Raw genomic sequence first — 17,570 nt, forward strand, 5'->3', positions numbered from 1 at the left:
CGCCGGGAGGCGGTGCCGCCTCACGTGGCCGCGGGGCGGCCAAGGCCGAGCTGAACCGCCGCTCCCGCGACGGCCGGAACCGAGCTGCCCATATTTGGCATTTCCTTCCCGCCTTTTATGGCGCTTCCGAGAGCCAAATAAGGCGCTTCCTGTGCGTAGAGGCGCTTCCGGGAGCCGCAGCCGCGGCGGGGGGCGGGCGCGCCGGGCGGAGCTCCCGGGCGCCGCGCCGCGCCGCGCCGGGCGGAGCGGCGGCGTGCGCAGGGGCTGCTGTAGCGCGGGTGTCGCGTCAGCCCTCGCTGGCAGGGCCGGGCGGCTTCGCTCGCGCGCCTCGGAAGCAGGTGGGGGGCTGCTTCCCGGGGGAGCGCGGTAGCGGCAGCCGGTGTCTGGTCTGCAGGGCTCTCCGCAGCTGCTCTTTGCTTGGGCAAATGGGCAGTGGGTGCCTTGCACTGCTCAGCCTCAGAGCACTTCCAGGAGGGAAGCTGATTCCTTCTTTTCCTCCAGATGCAAGGGGATAAATGCTGTGGCAAGCTGAAGAGCTCAGACTCACCTGTGATATACTGTATGGCCTGTCGTACAGTGCTCGGTTGTGGTATTTTGGAAAGGCTACTGAAGAATCCTTATAAAACTGGTGGAATGCAAGTGTTAATGCTGTTTCTGTTCCTGTAAGCTGCTTTTGCTAAACAGGCCCTGGGCTCTGGCTGGCGGAAGAGACCACAACTGCTAAGAAGAGGCATCACTAAGTAAGCAGAGACTTGGCGCGAGGAGGCGTGTGTGGTCGTGGGCCTGCCTTTCTTCTGTGGCTTTTGCTGCTGCCTGTTTGGGCAGTGGAAGACTGATTCTGTGGGCCTAAAGACCTTCCATAAGCCCCAGCAATGCTGTTCTGCAGCCTGAGACGGGCGCCGTGGGAAGAGGCTGTAGGGGCCTTGGCGGCCGCAGAGCCTCCAGCGAGCTGCTGCCTGTCACGCCTTCGCAGTGGCTGGCTCTGCAGGAGGGGGTCTGGCCTCGGGTACAGCAAGCTGTTTAGAGGAGCAGTGAGGCTGTATTTGTTGGCTCTGTGCGTGTGTGTATGTGTGTTAGTGGCTGTTTCTTTCAGTATTTTTCTGTTTGTGGCCAAGGATGCTGTTGGAGATCTTGAGAGTTAGAGTGGAGGTAATACAGGTATGAAGAGAGTTGAGGTGTGTGGTCATTGAACTAAACCTCCCATATATTTAAATGCATACATTTTCTTAAGGTAGCCTTAGTAAGTGCTACTGATGATACCCAGAAGAAAGGTTATATCCTTTAAAGTCCCCTGAGGCACTTGAATGAAATCTGATCTGTAGCTGAAGAGCAATTTTTTTCAATGGTTATCTGTTATGCTGTAGTGAAAATAATGGCTTTATGTTTAGAAATCCAAGCCTGACTGATTGATAGACTTTAATGATTTGTGGTCTTGACTTGATTAATTTTTTTTTTTTTTAATAGTAACAGAGGCTGAGGTGTATAGATAGTGTCTAGCACTCTGTGGGCTCCAATTTCTGATTATTCATTGGCACAGCCATAATGAAAATAAAGGATGGTTACAGAGTAATAGTCTGAATGTGCACATTTAACTTCTTTAATTATAAAATGCATTATTCAAACGTGCTTTTCGGACTTCCTCTCCTCTCCCCCTCCCGGAGTATATAGGTTTATCTTCCTGACTTGTAGGCTTTTCGTACTACTTTTTCAATCTCTGCCCACGAATAATCAATAGATAATAACACTACTCGTCCGTAGTTAAATTTTGTTATTCAATACTCTCTCCAGGATTCACCTGAGTAGTTTGACCTGATCTGCTCTGGCTGCTGTAATATGTGGGTTTTCCCGTAACAAACTACTGAGTATTAAAAATGGAATTGCAAACATCAGAGTTAGAGACATAGGGAAAGAAAAGCTTGGTTTGATCATTAAAAGGTGGTGACTACTTTGAGCCTCTTGTGAAGATGCAGCTGGAGAACTTAAGCAGACTGAGCACTATTCCTTCTCTGACAGCGACAGTTCTTCAGCCTGGTAAGTTCAGGGGATGGCTTCAGAATCCCTTGGGAACAGGCGGCGTCATCAGTGGTGACATCGAAGCCATCTGAGTGGCTGTACTGCCTTGCATGCACAGCCCTGAGGAGCCCTTGGGAGCTGTGCCTGGCTGGGTACCGAGTCCCCGACTGGCCTGATGCCTTCAGATATGTGGTGTCCTAGGGGCTGAGAGTGAACTGGAATAGTGCACTCATGTTTCCTGACCGCATGTATAGCAATTCTAGTCCTGGCAGCCTCAGGGAGTCCCTCAGAATACTTATAAAACCTAAATGGCAGTGAAAGAAGTGTGACTAAATCCTGGAAAGCAAATGCCCTGCACTGAATGAGTTTAATTTTGATTTATTTCCACTTTTAACGGTACTGGTTACGTTAGTCTTTGGAATACCTGAAAGTACACTGGAGCATATGGAAATGAAGGGATGGACCCTCAATGAGTAAGTCTTGTTAAAAACTTCCTTAGAATACAACATTAACGGTGGTTCTTATGCAATAATCTAAGAGGTTTTTACGTAATTAGTTTGAGGACTGGGCTGGAAAGATCTTTGTATGTAGTTGGCAATCTGACATAAAGTTGAGGGAAGTCTACTGCAGCAGCATTTTAAACTAAAGGTCTCAGCAGCGCTTTTTAACACTTGTTTACATAAATAAATTTGAAGATTGTAAGATGTGTTTAAATGCACTGGGAAACAGCTGTTATAGGCATTGAATTTAATGGCAGAAAGAGTCCACATGTCTCGCATTTACTGATCAATTGCCTTGAAGAGGAGTACCTTTTGTGGGCAAAACCAGGCTGCCTGAGGCGCTGTAATTTTGATTATACTATGCCAGGGCTCTCTAGGACCATAAAATGAACATACTCTTCTTTTTTAATGTTTACATTAAAGTACAGTAGTTAGTTAATAACTAGGCAAATATTGTCGATGATAATGTTAAGAAAATTACAATACTAGAGCAAAAGAAGTCCAGCCTCCGGAACACTGTCCGAGGTAGTAGTTGATACTGAGGGAAGAATATATGACCAGGATGATTATTACAGTCTGGGAATATCCTCCCAGTTTCCAGTGGCTGTGACTTATGACTAATATTTATAATTAGCCAGAGCTGGTGTCTTTGCAGATTTCTTCTGTGATTTTGAGTGATTTCTGAACCTCTAGAGAGTTTTAGCATCCACAATATTCAACAGAAAAGTAAATTTTGGCTTAACCAGTTAAACTGGTTAATTTAGCAATTGTGTTCTACTTCCTAATTTTGTTTCATGCCTCTTAAGTCCTCTGTTGGAAGAGAGTGAACAATGCCATCTCTGTAAAACCTACAGATCTCTATCATCCTTCCTCTGCTTTCTTGCTCCCGGCCTGGAGAAGCAGAGTCTGTTTTGTACCGTGACTGCTCTCTCCCTCATATCATCCTTTTCTCTAGCTTGCGTAATTCTGCTGTATGGTTTCAGAGAGGCAGAGGCCTGCACTGCATACCATATTCAGGATGAAAGAGCAAGAATTTAGATTAATAGTAATATAATTATGTGTTGGGGTAGTGTTTTTTTTTCTTTTTTTTGGTCAAGGAACTTACCTTTTAAATCCATTATTATGTCAAGAACTCTTTTGAGGTGGTAACAGACTTTTCAGGGACCATCATGCAATATGTAATTCAGATTGTTATCCCTCCATCCTCATGCCTGCATGTTCCTTACGTATGTTATCCACACTGATTTTTATCTGCAGCTTTGTTGTCTATCACCACAGTATCCCTGCAGTAACTTTACAGCTTTTTTTTTTTTTTTTTTTTTTTCTAAAAAACACTTGGAACATAATATTGTCAGAAGTCTTTGCCACCTTGCAATTCACCTGACTTTCCAAGACCACGGTAAATATGATAAATTTCTCAGAGCTAAGCAGAGATCTCTGCATGAGTCTGTGGGTGTTCTCTCCTGACTGTGAAAGCTAACCATCTAGCCTAGTTCTTTCCATCTTTTAACCAGTTGCTTTTGTGTGGCAGAACATTTCCACTTGTCCCATTCAGCACAGATTAAGAGACTTTGCTGAGAGTCCATACTGAACAGCTTTTGGAAATCCAAATACAGTATATCAACTGAATCTCATGTCTGTACACTCACTAATTCTTCCAAATAATTCTAAAAGATTTGTTGAGTATGAATTCCCTTTACAAAAACTGTGCTTACTCTTTCTCTGCACTTACTATTTACTCATGTACCCACTACTTCTAACTTTCAGAATAGCTTCTGTCAGCGTGCCTAGAACAAGTAATGAATTTACAAGCCTGAAGCTTTCCAAAACATTTTAAAATTTGTTTTTGTGTGCTACCTTCCAGTCCCCTGGTGCTGAGGCCAGAATACCACAGCTATTACACTTGCTGTTACTTTATGATCTCATGACTAATGCTGTTCACTTTGCTGGCTTAATCTCTTCTGTAATCTTTCCCACAGACATCTCTGTTTGAAATATTCTGTGATGCAACTGCTGTAAAGTAAGCTTTTGGTACAGGAACTTTCTTAAGTTTGCCTGAAATAAAATGGGTACAAAAAATCCACTTTCAGTGCCTTTCTTACGTTTTGACTGTCAATAAGCCTTACAAACTCTTTGATAGTCTTCTAGTTCCTCACATGACTGAGAATACTCATCAGTTCTCGTGCTGTCTGCAGATTGTTTTCCTCAAACTATTTTTCTGGCCTGTGGTATTGTGCTTTAAAGTGAAAACTTGTGGCCTGTTTTCTGCCTCAGAGTATAACTTCCTTTTTTTGAAGGATGTATTAATTCCCTCTTATCAGAATAATTATTCTGGATCTCTCCTTAGCCTTTCCTAATAGGTGATAATGTACAATCTCTGATACAATGTCTTTTAAATGTTCTTCCTGCAACTTGAAAATATTTTCTTTATTTTACATAAAAAGAAACTAATAGGGTAGGTAGAAAAATAAGTTTAAATCCCTTTCTGAAGCTGGGAACTATTATAGTGGATATTAGGGTTTTGCTGTTCTTGTGTTTCGATGAATGCTGCTGTAGGCTTTACTTAGGAATGCAAAGATTTTATGTCTTTGCTTCTACAGTATGCTTCAGCTCAAACTATGCTCTTTCTAACACTTGTTGCCTTTTCTGTAGCTTTTAGATTAAACTTCTTTTTAATTGTAAATGTCGTTAGACTGATTTCATGTGGTTTATGAAGGCCATGCCTCCTCGATGGTTTCTTTCTATTTTAAATGTTTCTGTAGTCCTAGTGATTTGGAATCCCTCTTCTATGTACTTCCCCCCCCACCCTGCCCATGTATTGTCCCTCAGCATCTCTAGTCCTTTATGTGATAATGAACTTTTCTTTTTTAAAAAAAAAGTCTGTCAGGGAGGCCTTTTCCTTTGATTCCATATTTTAGTCTAAGCTTTTTTTTTTTTACCAAAAAGTCTCCCTTATCTTTTTTCTCTGTGTCCTTGGTATCCTCACAAATGAAGACTAATATTTCTTCCCTAGGATTTCCAAAAAAATCTCTCCAAACAACTCCTCTGCTCCTCTTTTTTTTGCATTTGTCTGGCAAGTCATAATCCTGTGTAGTCATATTGCTGAAATTGCATTGCACATCATTGTAGCTTACCTTGCACAGTGCTGGGGCTGCCAGTTCCAGTTGTTGTCACTGAAGGTGTTGTTTGAACGGTCTCACTGAGTTCCTTGGCCCCAAGATACTTTTTTCCTGGGAGCCTGTGTCCCAGGCACCTGGGACTGGTAATTGATTGGCCTTGGCACAATAGTGCAACCCCTCTGCCACGACTGGTGATGGGGATGATGTAGAGAGTGGTCATTGTAATTTATTTACCCATTTCACAGGTGTCAGTCCTGCATCAAAGTCATTCAGATAATCAAACTACGATAACTGAAGTTCTTCAGCACAGTTAAGATTTTGGCCTTAATCATCAAAGGTGAACAGGTTTATAAAATATTTTTTTAAAACAGAAGCTCTAGAAGAGAGGGCTGGTCACAAAATTAATTCTTCCCCTAATGAGTAAAGTTAGAGATATTCAGAACCAAATGTTTTCTCCTCTTAGCTACAGATTTTGCTATTTTGCTATAATCTTTCCTGATCTAACACAGAATGTTTTCTTACTTAAATAGAATTTGACAAGGTGTAAATTTATATAGGCTCCATTAGAAATATCAAAACTCACAATGCAAGTTGAAGTTTATAACCTTTTATGTCTGAAAGAGACAAGCATTCATAAGCAGAGAACGTCCTTCATTTTTTGAAGCAGGAATGCTAGGTGTAAAGAAATATCTTCCTTTTTAAGGGAGGGTGCTTTTTCTGTCTTTTCCTGCATGAACTATTTTAACCCTAAGCAGAGGAGAGGTAAAGTCACTCTAATCCATGCCATCTGTTCATGGACTTGAAAGGCAGGCTACGTGGTTGCAGTGCCTGGAAAGCTGATGCTGCACATCTTCCTCTTTTGCTGTGGCAGGACAGAGAGAGAGAGGGATTGTGTGCCCTTCCTCTAGGAAGGTGGTAGTTTATGATGGCTTTGACGGGCAGTCATAGTTGAGTGGTACAGATGAAAGAATTATGCTCAAAGCTATTCTTCTGGGCAGGCCTTAGAGTGCTGATAATTTCTAAACTTTAGAGAGAGCTGTTTTACACTCTTCTTCCTGTAACAGAGCTGTTCAGCTTTTTCAAAGATGCTGCTAATAGGCTTCAGATGCTAGTATCCCTATGCTGCCACCTTACGTTTAGAAACAAAAACAACTTGGCTGTTCTTGTTTGGAAATGGCTATGTTAGTCATCCTTAAATTTCCTTGTAACAATATATCTACTCTTAAGCATAAAAACAGTCATATCAACCCCAACTGGGCAACTTTGAGACTTGTCTTTGAGCTTTCTTCACTTTCCTTTTGGAATCTGAGGCTAAGGCTCTTGATTTCTACTCCCCCCCCCCCACCCCCTGCCTAATTCATCCTGAAATCACAAGGATTAGAAAGTTGTTTTACTTTTTAGTGAAGATGGGTATGCTTTCATAATTCCATGGATTCAGGAACTGAAATTTAAACTAAGGTGATTTTTGTGATGGGTAGTGGTGCCTGTGATAGCTGTGACTAAGCAACACAGCAAGGGAGTCATGTGGACAGTTCCTGCTGCTACCTCCAACCTGTTATTGCTGTTTGTATTTGGGTTAAAACAAGTCTCACAATAAAAGCCTTTTGAGAGCCTAAGAAGATGGTGCAGCTTCCATAATGTGTTAATTGACATGAATGTGAATTACCAGTTAATTTAAAGAGCCAAAGGCTTCAATATTGTAAGTAGTGTTTCCAGATTTTCTCACTTCTGATACCTGTAGCTGTTGCTAGTGCTTAATCTATGACAGAAAAGTGGAAATCTGTCAAAATGTGACCTCCGTGGAAAAAAATACATGCTATTGTGTGTGCTGTGTATGCCAGCCTTGGCATCTTGATGGAGGGAAACTTCAGCTACTATGAGATGCTGCAGCACAACTATAGATACTTTCCTTAAGTGTGCGCACCACCAGGCTGCTGACAGCACCTTTGCCAAGATGTTCACTTTTGTTGCACTACAGATTCTTCATTGAAATGAAGAGTAGCTCATCCTTAAGTGTGGATGCATCTTTCATTGTATTGGTTTGAGTTCTGTCTGGCTAATCATCACACTGCTACACAGCTGCTGTTACATAGGACAGGTGATCAGGGTACATGGAGACAAGTGCTGGAATGCAGATCTTTGAAGCATAACATAAAAAACATGATTTAAATATGAAGTTTGTAACTTGTATTTTTGCACAGCTTTTCATGGTTCATTCCTGCTGGCAGTTGGCAACAGCTGGAAGGGAGAATGAAGACTGCACTATAAGGCACTGTAAATGTCACACTTCTATATTCTGGTTTTAAGGAGAACTAATCAAGCTGCTTCCAATATTTGGTGAAGGCACAAAGAAGCACTAAACCTTCTGTGTGCACTGGAGTAGGTAGGACAAAAAGTGCTCTTAATGCTCCTTCACCTGCATGTTTGTGTGGACCACCTGGATGTATCTGTGAGAGTCAAAATTACTCCACGCCTTCTGGAATACCTGACCTTTTACAAGTCTTTTAACACCTGAAGGAAGTCCAGTGGGAAGAAACTGGGATCAGAAAGAGCCTTTTTAAAGGAGGCTATGTTCTGGCAGCAGTGAGTACTTGTGAACAGACCTGGGTGTATCTATGTATTTGGAAGCATAACGGAGAACTATCTGACTGCTGAATTCCTGTACAGCACCTGAAGGGTGACAATCTGAGCCTTAGCTAGATTTCTAAATGCCATTTAAAAGACATATCTGGAAAAAATAGAGTATATGAATTAGATAATACTTTATGATAGCAGAAGACATTTCTGCATTAGGGGAAAAAAGCCTTGTTTTTAAATTGCTCCAAACTTCAAAAATGGTGTAATGACTGGTATAACCAACCTCTGCTACTTCTGTGTTGTGTCAGTAATTTTGCTGGATAGTTTAGCTGTCTGGTAATGAGAGTATATCCTTAATCATGGAATTTCTTCTGGGGAACGTGAGGACAAGCTGTGAAGCGTATACATCACTTAAATTGTTACAAAGTGAAAACAGTGATGCTCTCATTATAGGATATGAATTTCATCCATAGCATTTAATAATTTACCTTGGATTTCTCTAGATTCTTTCTGCTAGATGATTTAAACACTTGCAGTGGATAAATTAATAGCCAGGTTTAGGTCAGACAGAATATCTGGGCAGCGAACTCTCTGCCTGTACTCTCTAAACACAGACAATGCTAAATACTTTTAAGTCAGTTTTTTTGAAGAATGTGTTCAGTCTTATGTTTATCTGAAAGCTATGAATTTTTATTCCAGAAGATGGAAAAAGAAGGCAACTAGTTAAACTGCAACCCAAATTTTTCTTTTCCTTGTGCTGCACTGAGATCTAGTAGCCACTGCTTTAAGTGTGGCGTCTGTCATGCAATAGAGAAAACATGAGGGCATTCACAGAAGCTTTTTTTTTCCATGTTGTACTGTACATATAGATTAACAATAGTTTCGGATATAACGATAGAGTTTTGTTAGTGGGTGGAAATCAGTAAAAAGAAAAAATTCTTTTGCATTAAATCAAATTTTGGTTAGACATGAAGTTAGACAATATTTTCATATTCATAGAAGATGTATGTGTGCGTTAGTTTGAATCTTCAGCAATTTAAAGTAAAATTAATCTTGCAAAACAAAATGCAGTGTAACACGGTTTAATCTTCTCCAAGCCAGCCCTAGTGCTTTAGAGCCGTGTCACAAGATGTCCAAACCAAGGAGCTAATATTGCCGCCTGTAGTGTTACAACAGGTCAGCCTGTAGTAGCCACACAGCAAAAAGGAAGTGGATTTCAGGGAGCTGTCTTACTGCATGTTTTGCAGATAGTGGTCTGTGAAGGATGCAACTCTTGAAGTTATAACAGCTCTGTGTAGACTCCTGGTCTTTGCTTAGAAGGTTTGGTACCACTATGATACACAGAACCCCACAGTACAATGTATAGTATAAATGCATCGTTTACCAAAAAAGAAAGGAAAAAAAATAAGCCTGAGGAAAGACAAACACTTCCCCCCTTTTGTTTTTGACTCTGAAGAATTTGCATGATGTGTGTTGTAAAGATGTTATTGGTGTCATTTGATACTTGACTGTTTGGTCTGCTGTCAGGTATAGAAAATACTCTTGGTGATAGCTTTCTAGTCCCCAAACAGCACATTACAGATATGAACTAATATAGGCAACCATACCTTACAGCTACCTCATAATTTTAATGTTTCTTCTTTGAACCAATATGTGACTCTAGAAGGGAAGCCAGAAATGGAACAGCTGTCTGGAGCATGCTGAGAATTTACTGTGACTACTAATGCTCTGTTCTAGGCTGTGATCCTGATCCAGAGAGAAAATAGAACAGGGTGGGATAGCAGATGAGGGAGGATTGGCACTTCATGTATTTCATTTTTTTGGGGGGGGGGGTAGTGATGGTGCTGGTTTGAACAACCCTATACTAGTACAGCCAGTTCTCATCCAAGCATGTTTGCAAGATCAGGGATTGTTACTGTGTCTCTGTTATAATGAGTTCTGAAATTACCTTTTCTACTTTGATGCTACAGTGTTTCTGTACTGGCAGACAAAGGATATTTTAATTATACAATCTAGATTTGGAGGGAAGGGATGGTCATATGTGGAGCTAGATTTTGAATGATAGGACTGTCAAAGCAGACTTTTTATGGGAAAGTTTATCAAAACTGCTCAAGTTTGCCACCAAAAGATGTCTGTGAAAGGAACCACAGTGGTGATGTCCACATACTACAGAGTACTGATACAGCAAATGCTTCTTTCTGTTAGTTTAATTTTCACTAAATTTTTGATGAGTTACAGAATCTGGGATCAATACTAAAATTCCCTGCTACTGAGCTAGGCTGAGAAGATGATCTCTCTGTTTGGAATTGGAGGTGGAGAAAGAGTGATGCTTTCTGTATCTCTAATCTGCAGCCCAGACAGAGCTCTCACAGTGTTTAGAACTGGATGCACTTCCTTGAGATCCTATAAGCAGGAGCAAATCTTTCCTTATAGTTTGAGACCTTGGCTTTTTGGTCCACTTACACTTTTCATACAGCACTCAAGAATTTGTAACTTCCACATGCTGCCTGGGAACATCCCGCTGCCCTGTTTTATAGGCAGAGAAGGTCTGGTAGTGGCGAAAACTCACAGCTGCCCTTCAGGGAATTAAAGGAATGGCATATCCATCACCCACAGTTCTTGAAGGCTGGGAGAGGAGAGGATGAGAGAGAGTACTTGGAACAGCAGGAAGGGGATGATTTGAGCTCACTAGGGGAGAGGGAGGGCAAAAGATCTGAGCCCCCTTACTGAGACAGCTAGTCTCCCCAAACTATCTCCCACTGAAGAACTTTATGTTCCTTCTCAAGGTACTGAGATGAATTGTGTGGCATCCTGTAGAACAACTCAACTTCTGACTGCTTCTTCCAGCCTTTGCCCAGAAACATACACAAAAGTTTCAGAGAGTGTTTTGGAGCAGTAGCACAGCTGTGCTGTTCCTTAATTTCAGATATTTGAATTTCAAAGTGAAATGAAAGTTTTACAAAAGTGTCTTAAACCTTGTATGCTTGCTGCTGAAGGAGTGAGCCATGCCATCAATGAAGACCTAAAGCCTAAAAATTGCAGACATTTGGGAGGGATGAACACTGACTTCAGACAAATCAGCAACTCTTCAGATATGGAAGCTAGACTTGCCAGGGAATGTTGTGGCTCTATCAGGAATCTAGGGCACTGCTGAAGTATGTGCAGTCTTTTAAACTGCATTCAGACTGTCACTGTCTGAGCTGTGCTGACCACAAACAGAAGCGAGGGAAGGGGTGCAGCTTCTCTGCAGAATGCGAGCAGTGAAAAACAGGCCACGAAACTTAGGAAATAGACTTGAAATGGTTGACTGAGTCTCCAGGATACGTGTATTGGCCTGCACACAAGCAGGTGTCACACATGGGACTTGGATCACCTCCCTCTATGGAGTTAAGGGTCAATATGGGAGCTCCTGTGGTGCTTGACACGATCTTTCTGTGAGTACAGCAAATAGCATAATGATTTTGTTTAATAAATTTTCCTGCACCTTCTGTGCAAAAGGATGGGCTACAACTTTCCCTGGGAATATTACATGGTATAGAAAACTTGGAGAGAAACCCTCCTGTGCCAATATACACAACAATAAGGGAGTATGACTAGTCAATCAATTACACCCATAGTTGCATTACAAAGAAATGCCCTGACCTCCTGACTTACTCCTACATCTGGGCTTGTTAGCCTGCGCAGCTCTCAATGAGCCTACAGTTCCCATGCTAACGTGGTACTTGACTTGGTCCTTTTACTAGTCCATGCTGACTCCTTGTTGCTTTATTCTACATAGGTTGTAAAGGGGGGGGGGGGGCTTGCTTAGGAGGTCCCCATGTGAGAGGGGAGATGAGTAAGCAATGCTGAGATTCAGTTTTGATGCTCCTCCTATCCAGCTCCCCTTTCTCCATTGCCTCAACAGGATTTTGGATGGAATGGGTCTATGTGGGGTGAAAATATGGAAAAGTGGCTTTAGTGTTAAATGTGCCAAAACTGATTCCTCCTGCCTTTCCTTCAGTTCCATTAAGATTCTACTTTGAAGTCGGTCCCCTTCTCTCCCCCTGTTCCACAAAATATCTGGCTGGTGTCACAGGTCCATCTTCGGCTAGTTGCAGGGGCTTAGCCTAGCATAGGTTCAGGCATGTGGTGCCACTAAAACCACGTGGATTCCAAGCCTCTGGTCCTTCCTGCAGCAAGGCATCTAGTTGTTCCTGTCGATACAGCCTTATTATTATGGAGACTCTGGAACTGCAGGAAGGATTCAAGATGCAGGTATCCATAGATTTAAAGAGCATCATAACTGCACTCCGTTTTTTATTTTTGCTTTTTCCTCCCTTCTGCTTATTGTAATTCCTAGTATTCAATGACAGATTGTTGAGCCATTCCTGTGTAGCTGTCATTTGTATAAAAGAATCGATAATAACCTCTTGGATATTCATCTCAAGTAGTAGTGAGCTTGCGGCCTGTTGCAATAGGTAGGTTTCATATAAATCATGTCACTATGGCTTCAAAAATAATTTTAAAAATGTTCTTCCTCTGAAGTGGAAAGTTAAGTGAAAGTATGGTCTGGTACAGGATTCAAGAGGAAATGCCTCCTTTCTTTTAAGGAATGGGGGTGGGGAAACAAAACACAGTAAAGAGAAAAAGAACATGCATAAATCTAAGCCTTTCATTGCAAATAAAATGCCAGTTTCTCTCTTTGTTACACAGCTGGAGCCAACAATAGCAAATGCTGACAGAGAGGAAAGCTGGACAAGCATCTTTTTGTGATTAATACCTAAGGGATGGGATGAAACAAGGAAGCAAAAATGCAGCGGACCCCTGATATCCCCTGCAACCGCTACAGAAGGAGGTGTTCTGCCACCCTGCCACCGACAAGTAAGGTGTCTGTTGATAATGACTGTTAGTTGTTTTGGCCTCCCAGAGGCAGCACCGAGGGCTAAGTAACCTTAGTTTTGCTTTGGCTGTTTCTATTTTGTTTTGTTAGCATATGTGCATAGATAAAAAGGGAAAGATACAATACTTACTCTTTCAGATGAATTGCTGTGGCTGAAGTTGAAGAGACCAGAAAAATGTAAGCAAGCTGAAGTGATAAAATCAAATGGAGCCAACTGAGAGCTGTCTCTGTCTCCCGCAAAGGAGAGCCCGTCCTTCCTGGTTAGGAAGGATTGCCATTAATAACGGTCAGAATAACAGATCATCGATGTATAACAAAGTCTGTATGTGTTACAAAAAGTATGCTACGTACGTGCACGTACTGTGCATGTGAGTTTACATGTCTATGAAGTGTTATATTATAAGAGCTACAAGACAGCAAATTATTATCTTAGGGGAATGATGGTCAAGTGGCCGGAGCTGCTGCAGGAGGAGGGCTCACTTAGTGGAACACCCGGTTAGTTACCTGGCAGGGGTATTTGGGGAAAGAGGAAGACGATAGATAGAGGAAACATTAAGGCCTCGGGGAATTAACTAACATCTCCTGCCCTCAAATTCCTGTGACAAGGCAAGCCTTTTTCAGTAATGCTTTCCATGTCTGCTGACTCTGTGGGAGCAGCACTGTTAGAAAACAGCGGTAAGGGAAAGCAGGTGCCAGTAGCACCATCTTCACATCACCTTTGGGACCAGAACACAAATTCCCTGGCTGTTAGAAAGACCGTTTAGCAGCACTCTGGGCTGTGACTGTCTTAGGCTTCTGCCTTTGATAGGACAGAGACAATCCAATGCACTCAGGTCCCTCTGAAGCAGTAACGCCAGGCGTATGACTAGACAGCAGAGGATCATCTGTCCAAGTGGCTTGGTGGGCACCAATTTTAACGAGCGAGGTGGGGGGCAGTTACTGCACAAGTGTTGCAAGAAATGGATGATCTTGTGTGTATCTGAATTGACCGAGGGGCAGAGCACGGTTGTGCCAAAAATGTGGACACAGAAGGTTTCTGACAGATTAATCTCTAGCGGCTGCTTAGTCTAACTTCCCTTTCACAGCACACCTGATTGTCATCAGAGCTTCCAAAGCACAGGTCGGGGAAGTGGTATTTGTGGCCTGTGTATTCCCCATTTACCTTGCTTGTGTGTGCATGTTAGAGCTGATTTTGTGCTTATAAACAGCTTTGGATTCTTACAATTTTCTGCAGACCCCCCTTTTTTTTGTGTGTGTGTGTGGTTTGTGGGTTTTTTTGTTTTGTGTTTTGTTTTGGGAGGGGAGTGTTTTTTTTGCTTGTTTTGCTTTGCTCTATACTTTTGTAGAGTGATGGATTTTACTACGCCTCCATCGACAAGTGCTGGCTGAAAAAGTTATAACATCCTAAGGGAGACACTTAGGCAAGACAGAGGAGTTCAGACAGACAGCCTGCTAGAAGAACATCACCCAGGAGGGGGTGCTAGCCCCCTCTTAAGCTCTAGGCGCTGATGCGTATAGATCGTCCCGTCATACACAAAGATATTTTCTTTGGTTGCAGATTTTGAGCTTGTCTTTACAGCCTATAGCGGTAGTATTTATAAACTGCGTTAATGCTAGGTGTTCATAACGTCAGGGAATGATTGCACGCTGCTGTGAAGAACTACAGGCTACTGCCCTCAGACCTCTGTAAGGTATCACATGTGAAGAGCAGCCAGGAGGATCCGAATGCCAGCAGAAAGGTTCTCCTCCCGGTCCTGACAAGGAGCTTTTGGCCATAGGAAGGTTGGCCGTGTCCTTGCCAGACTTGTGAGTAATAAGCCACAATTCACAGACGGGAAAAGGAGCGGGGAATAGTGATGGGTAGCTGTCACTATGGCATTGCTGTTGCTAGCAGGGCCACCAGGTCTGCATGAAGCCTCAGCTGCCTGCTTGGAGCTGTATTTTGCTCTGTTTACCTGGAAGAAGCAGTGAGGCCTAAAATAAGAATTTTTGTGGCGAGATGCGTAAGCTGTGACCTCACACGTCTTTGCCTTGCTTTGCTGCTTTGTGTTGTAACAGCAACTTGAGACTTCAGGATAAAAACTGTTACAGTGCTTCGGGGAGCGGGGGAGGAGTCTGCATTTGCCCAGGTTAGGGAACTATCATTAAAGCTCTGGGAGGGAAAAATCTCTAAACTGAGAGTCTCCCAGGGTCCTTGGTGGTTTGATTCACATAGTGGGTCAGTGTCAGGGTCTAGCAGTCTCTGACGAGGTTCTCTTAGATATTCCACGCATATGGAGAGCACAATGTTTGATACAAAGATTTCATTTAAAGGTATTTTTGATTTTTTTTTTTAAGAGGAGTGATAAAGTAATAAACTGAAATCACAAGTGTAATTGGTATTACCAGTCTCTACAATGTGCTCATCGTCATGACGCTGGTCACCCCCACTTTCAAGGAAAGAATATGTGGGTTGAAGCCAGCTCCGGCCAGTTGCTCTCTTCAAAAATTTCTTCGTTAGTTGTTCAGGCTTCATAATCTGTATTGGGCTGAGCCATGTATGCACTTCTCTCATGCTGGTCTGACTAATCTCAGAGAGACATTCACATTCTTTGCTGAATTTAGATAGAAACGTTTTCACCAATATATGGTTACTTATCTAAAGCAAAGGTTATCCTTTGTCTCCCTTTGTGCTAAGGTCAAGTCAATTCTCTGTGCAACAGTTGGGATTACCAAGTTGCATCTTATACCATTCCTGAGCGTCAGGGCATCTTGCCTGTGTTCATCTCCTCTGAGCCTTCTTTCATTTAAAGGGATTATTGGTCGGTTACAGTCAGCCCTAGTTGTGGACTAGGGAGTAGTTCTAGGAGGGCTGTGCAGTTGCCTGGCCTCTCGGTAACTGTTCTGGCCTCTTTGCAGGTGCTGAAGCATCGTCTGGCAGTTGAAAGAGCATTGTCACAGCTGGGAGCTCTCCGCAGAGATCTGTGGCTGGCTGCAGAAGACAAGCCCTGAATTGCAGCGTGGACACAGCTAAGTCCTGGGGCTGTGCTGTATGTGAGCAGGGCTGGGAGGTTGCAGGTGGTTTGGCCCTTGGTGGTTACAGTTGTCACTGGCTGTGGATGGTTGCCCATGGAGCTGAGATAAGCAAAAATATTAATGGTCTGTAACAAAGAGGAATTATTGCTTGCGGTGTTTAGATATGTTTGGTGTTAGCACAGCTTAGTGCAGTCCAGTGACATGATTCTTGCACGTGCTCACATTTGAACGGTGGCTAAAAGCTAGCCTATAAACAGCAACAGTAACAGGATTCTGGTGCACACCTTCCTGTTCTGCTGCCCTTCTAAATGAAGGGGAAACATCTTTCCTTGCTTAAAGCTAAGGGTTTGGACTTTTTCACTTGAGGTTTATTTATTTTGTTGTTGAGGGTCTCTTACGCAGGGGTTATGGTTTCTTACTTTATTTTGTGGGGTTCAGCCTTTAGCAGTCACAGTTCACAGGTCGCTCATCTAGCGATCAGGGTGCAGGATTTAAAATCCAACCTCATCCCTAGATTTTACAGCCTCAGCCACCATTTGGGTGCCAACATGTGCAGTTTGTCACTTAAGGTTCAGGGCTTAGGGCTTACTGATTAATGAAAAATCCATAGATAATAAACTGTACGCCCTGAAGCCTAGGCAGCCTAAGGCTACGAACCCTCGTTCGAGGTTTCTCATCTTCCCCTGTACCCAGTGTTCAATTCTGTGCACTGACACAAGGTCTGGGTTTCGTGTGGTCCAGGCCCATCCATTGGGACTGGTGATGTGACAGGCGAGCTGAGAGCTGTGAAAGTGTCCTGCAGGGCTCTAATCTGGGGCAAGGCAAAAGCACAGACAGGTGAGATCAAGCATAGTCTTCTAAATTCTCAGAGTTGAATCCTATCCCTGAAGGAAAAAGCAGAAAAGGAAAAAGCAGAAGGGGTAGGCTGTCAGCTACGCAGACACCTGCCTCGTCAAGGGCAGCAGCAGGAGCTGACCCTTCCCTGACGGACGGACGGATGCTGGTGATGACTCTTCAGGTGTCACAGGGTAAGGGGAAGCATGCTGGCACCCAGCTCTGTGGCAGACTCACTTCCAGGTCATGTTTCTGCACAGTAAAACAATAAATAGTTGTTTTATTCTTTGCACTCGCGTCTCTGGTTCCGGATGTGCCTTTTCCTGAAGATGATGCCCAGGGAAGGAGGCTACACATTGCGCCTGGGGCCGGTAGCTAGTGCCCAAGTCCCTTGTACTTTGGAGTGCCTGTGTGGTTCCCAGGGAACTCAGTGCTGTTCACAGGGCTATGGGGAATTTCCCTTGCACTGCATGGACCCTTGGGGCTCTTGGGTGTGATTCCCATCATCCTGGGGGAAGCCAGGGCCCCTTCAGGGTTGTGTAAAGTGCCCAGACTGATCCCGAATTTGCTTTCTGCACTCTGCAACATCCCTTGTGTGCCTGGGGCCAGGGCCTGTCTGCTTGGAGCTGGGAG

At 43.2% G+C, this 17,570-nt stretch overlaps 1 long non-coding RNA gene across 1 annotated transcript; it reads left to right on the forward strand.

Moving 5' to 3' along the window:
* The first annotated feature begins 263 nt into the window (after window positions 1-263).
* Window positions 264-17,190, forward strand: LOC134146702 (uncharacterized). The gene is made up of 3 exons (XR_009959869.1): window positions 264-740; window positions 12,902-13,069; window positions 15,987-17,190. It is a non-coding gene; the product is annotated as an uncharacterized LOC134146702 (long non-coding RNA).
* The last annotated feature ends 380 nt before the right edge of the window (window positions 17,191-17,570 follow it).

Source organism: Rhea pennata, chromosome 14 (assembly GCF_028389875.1).
Source record: "Rhea pennata isolate bPtePen1 chromosome 14, bPtePen1.pri, whole genome shotgun sequence".
Lineage (NCBI taxonomy): Eukaryota > Metazoa > Chordata > Aves > Rheiformes > Rheidae > Rhea > Rhea pennata.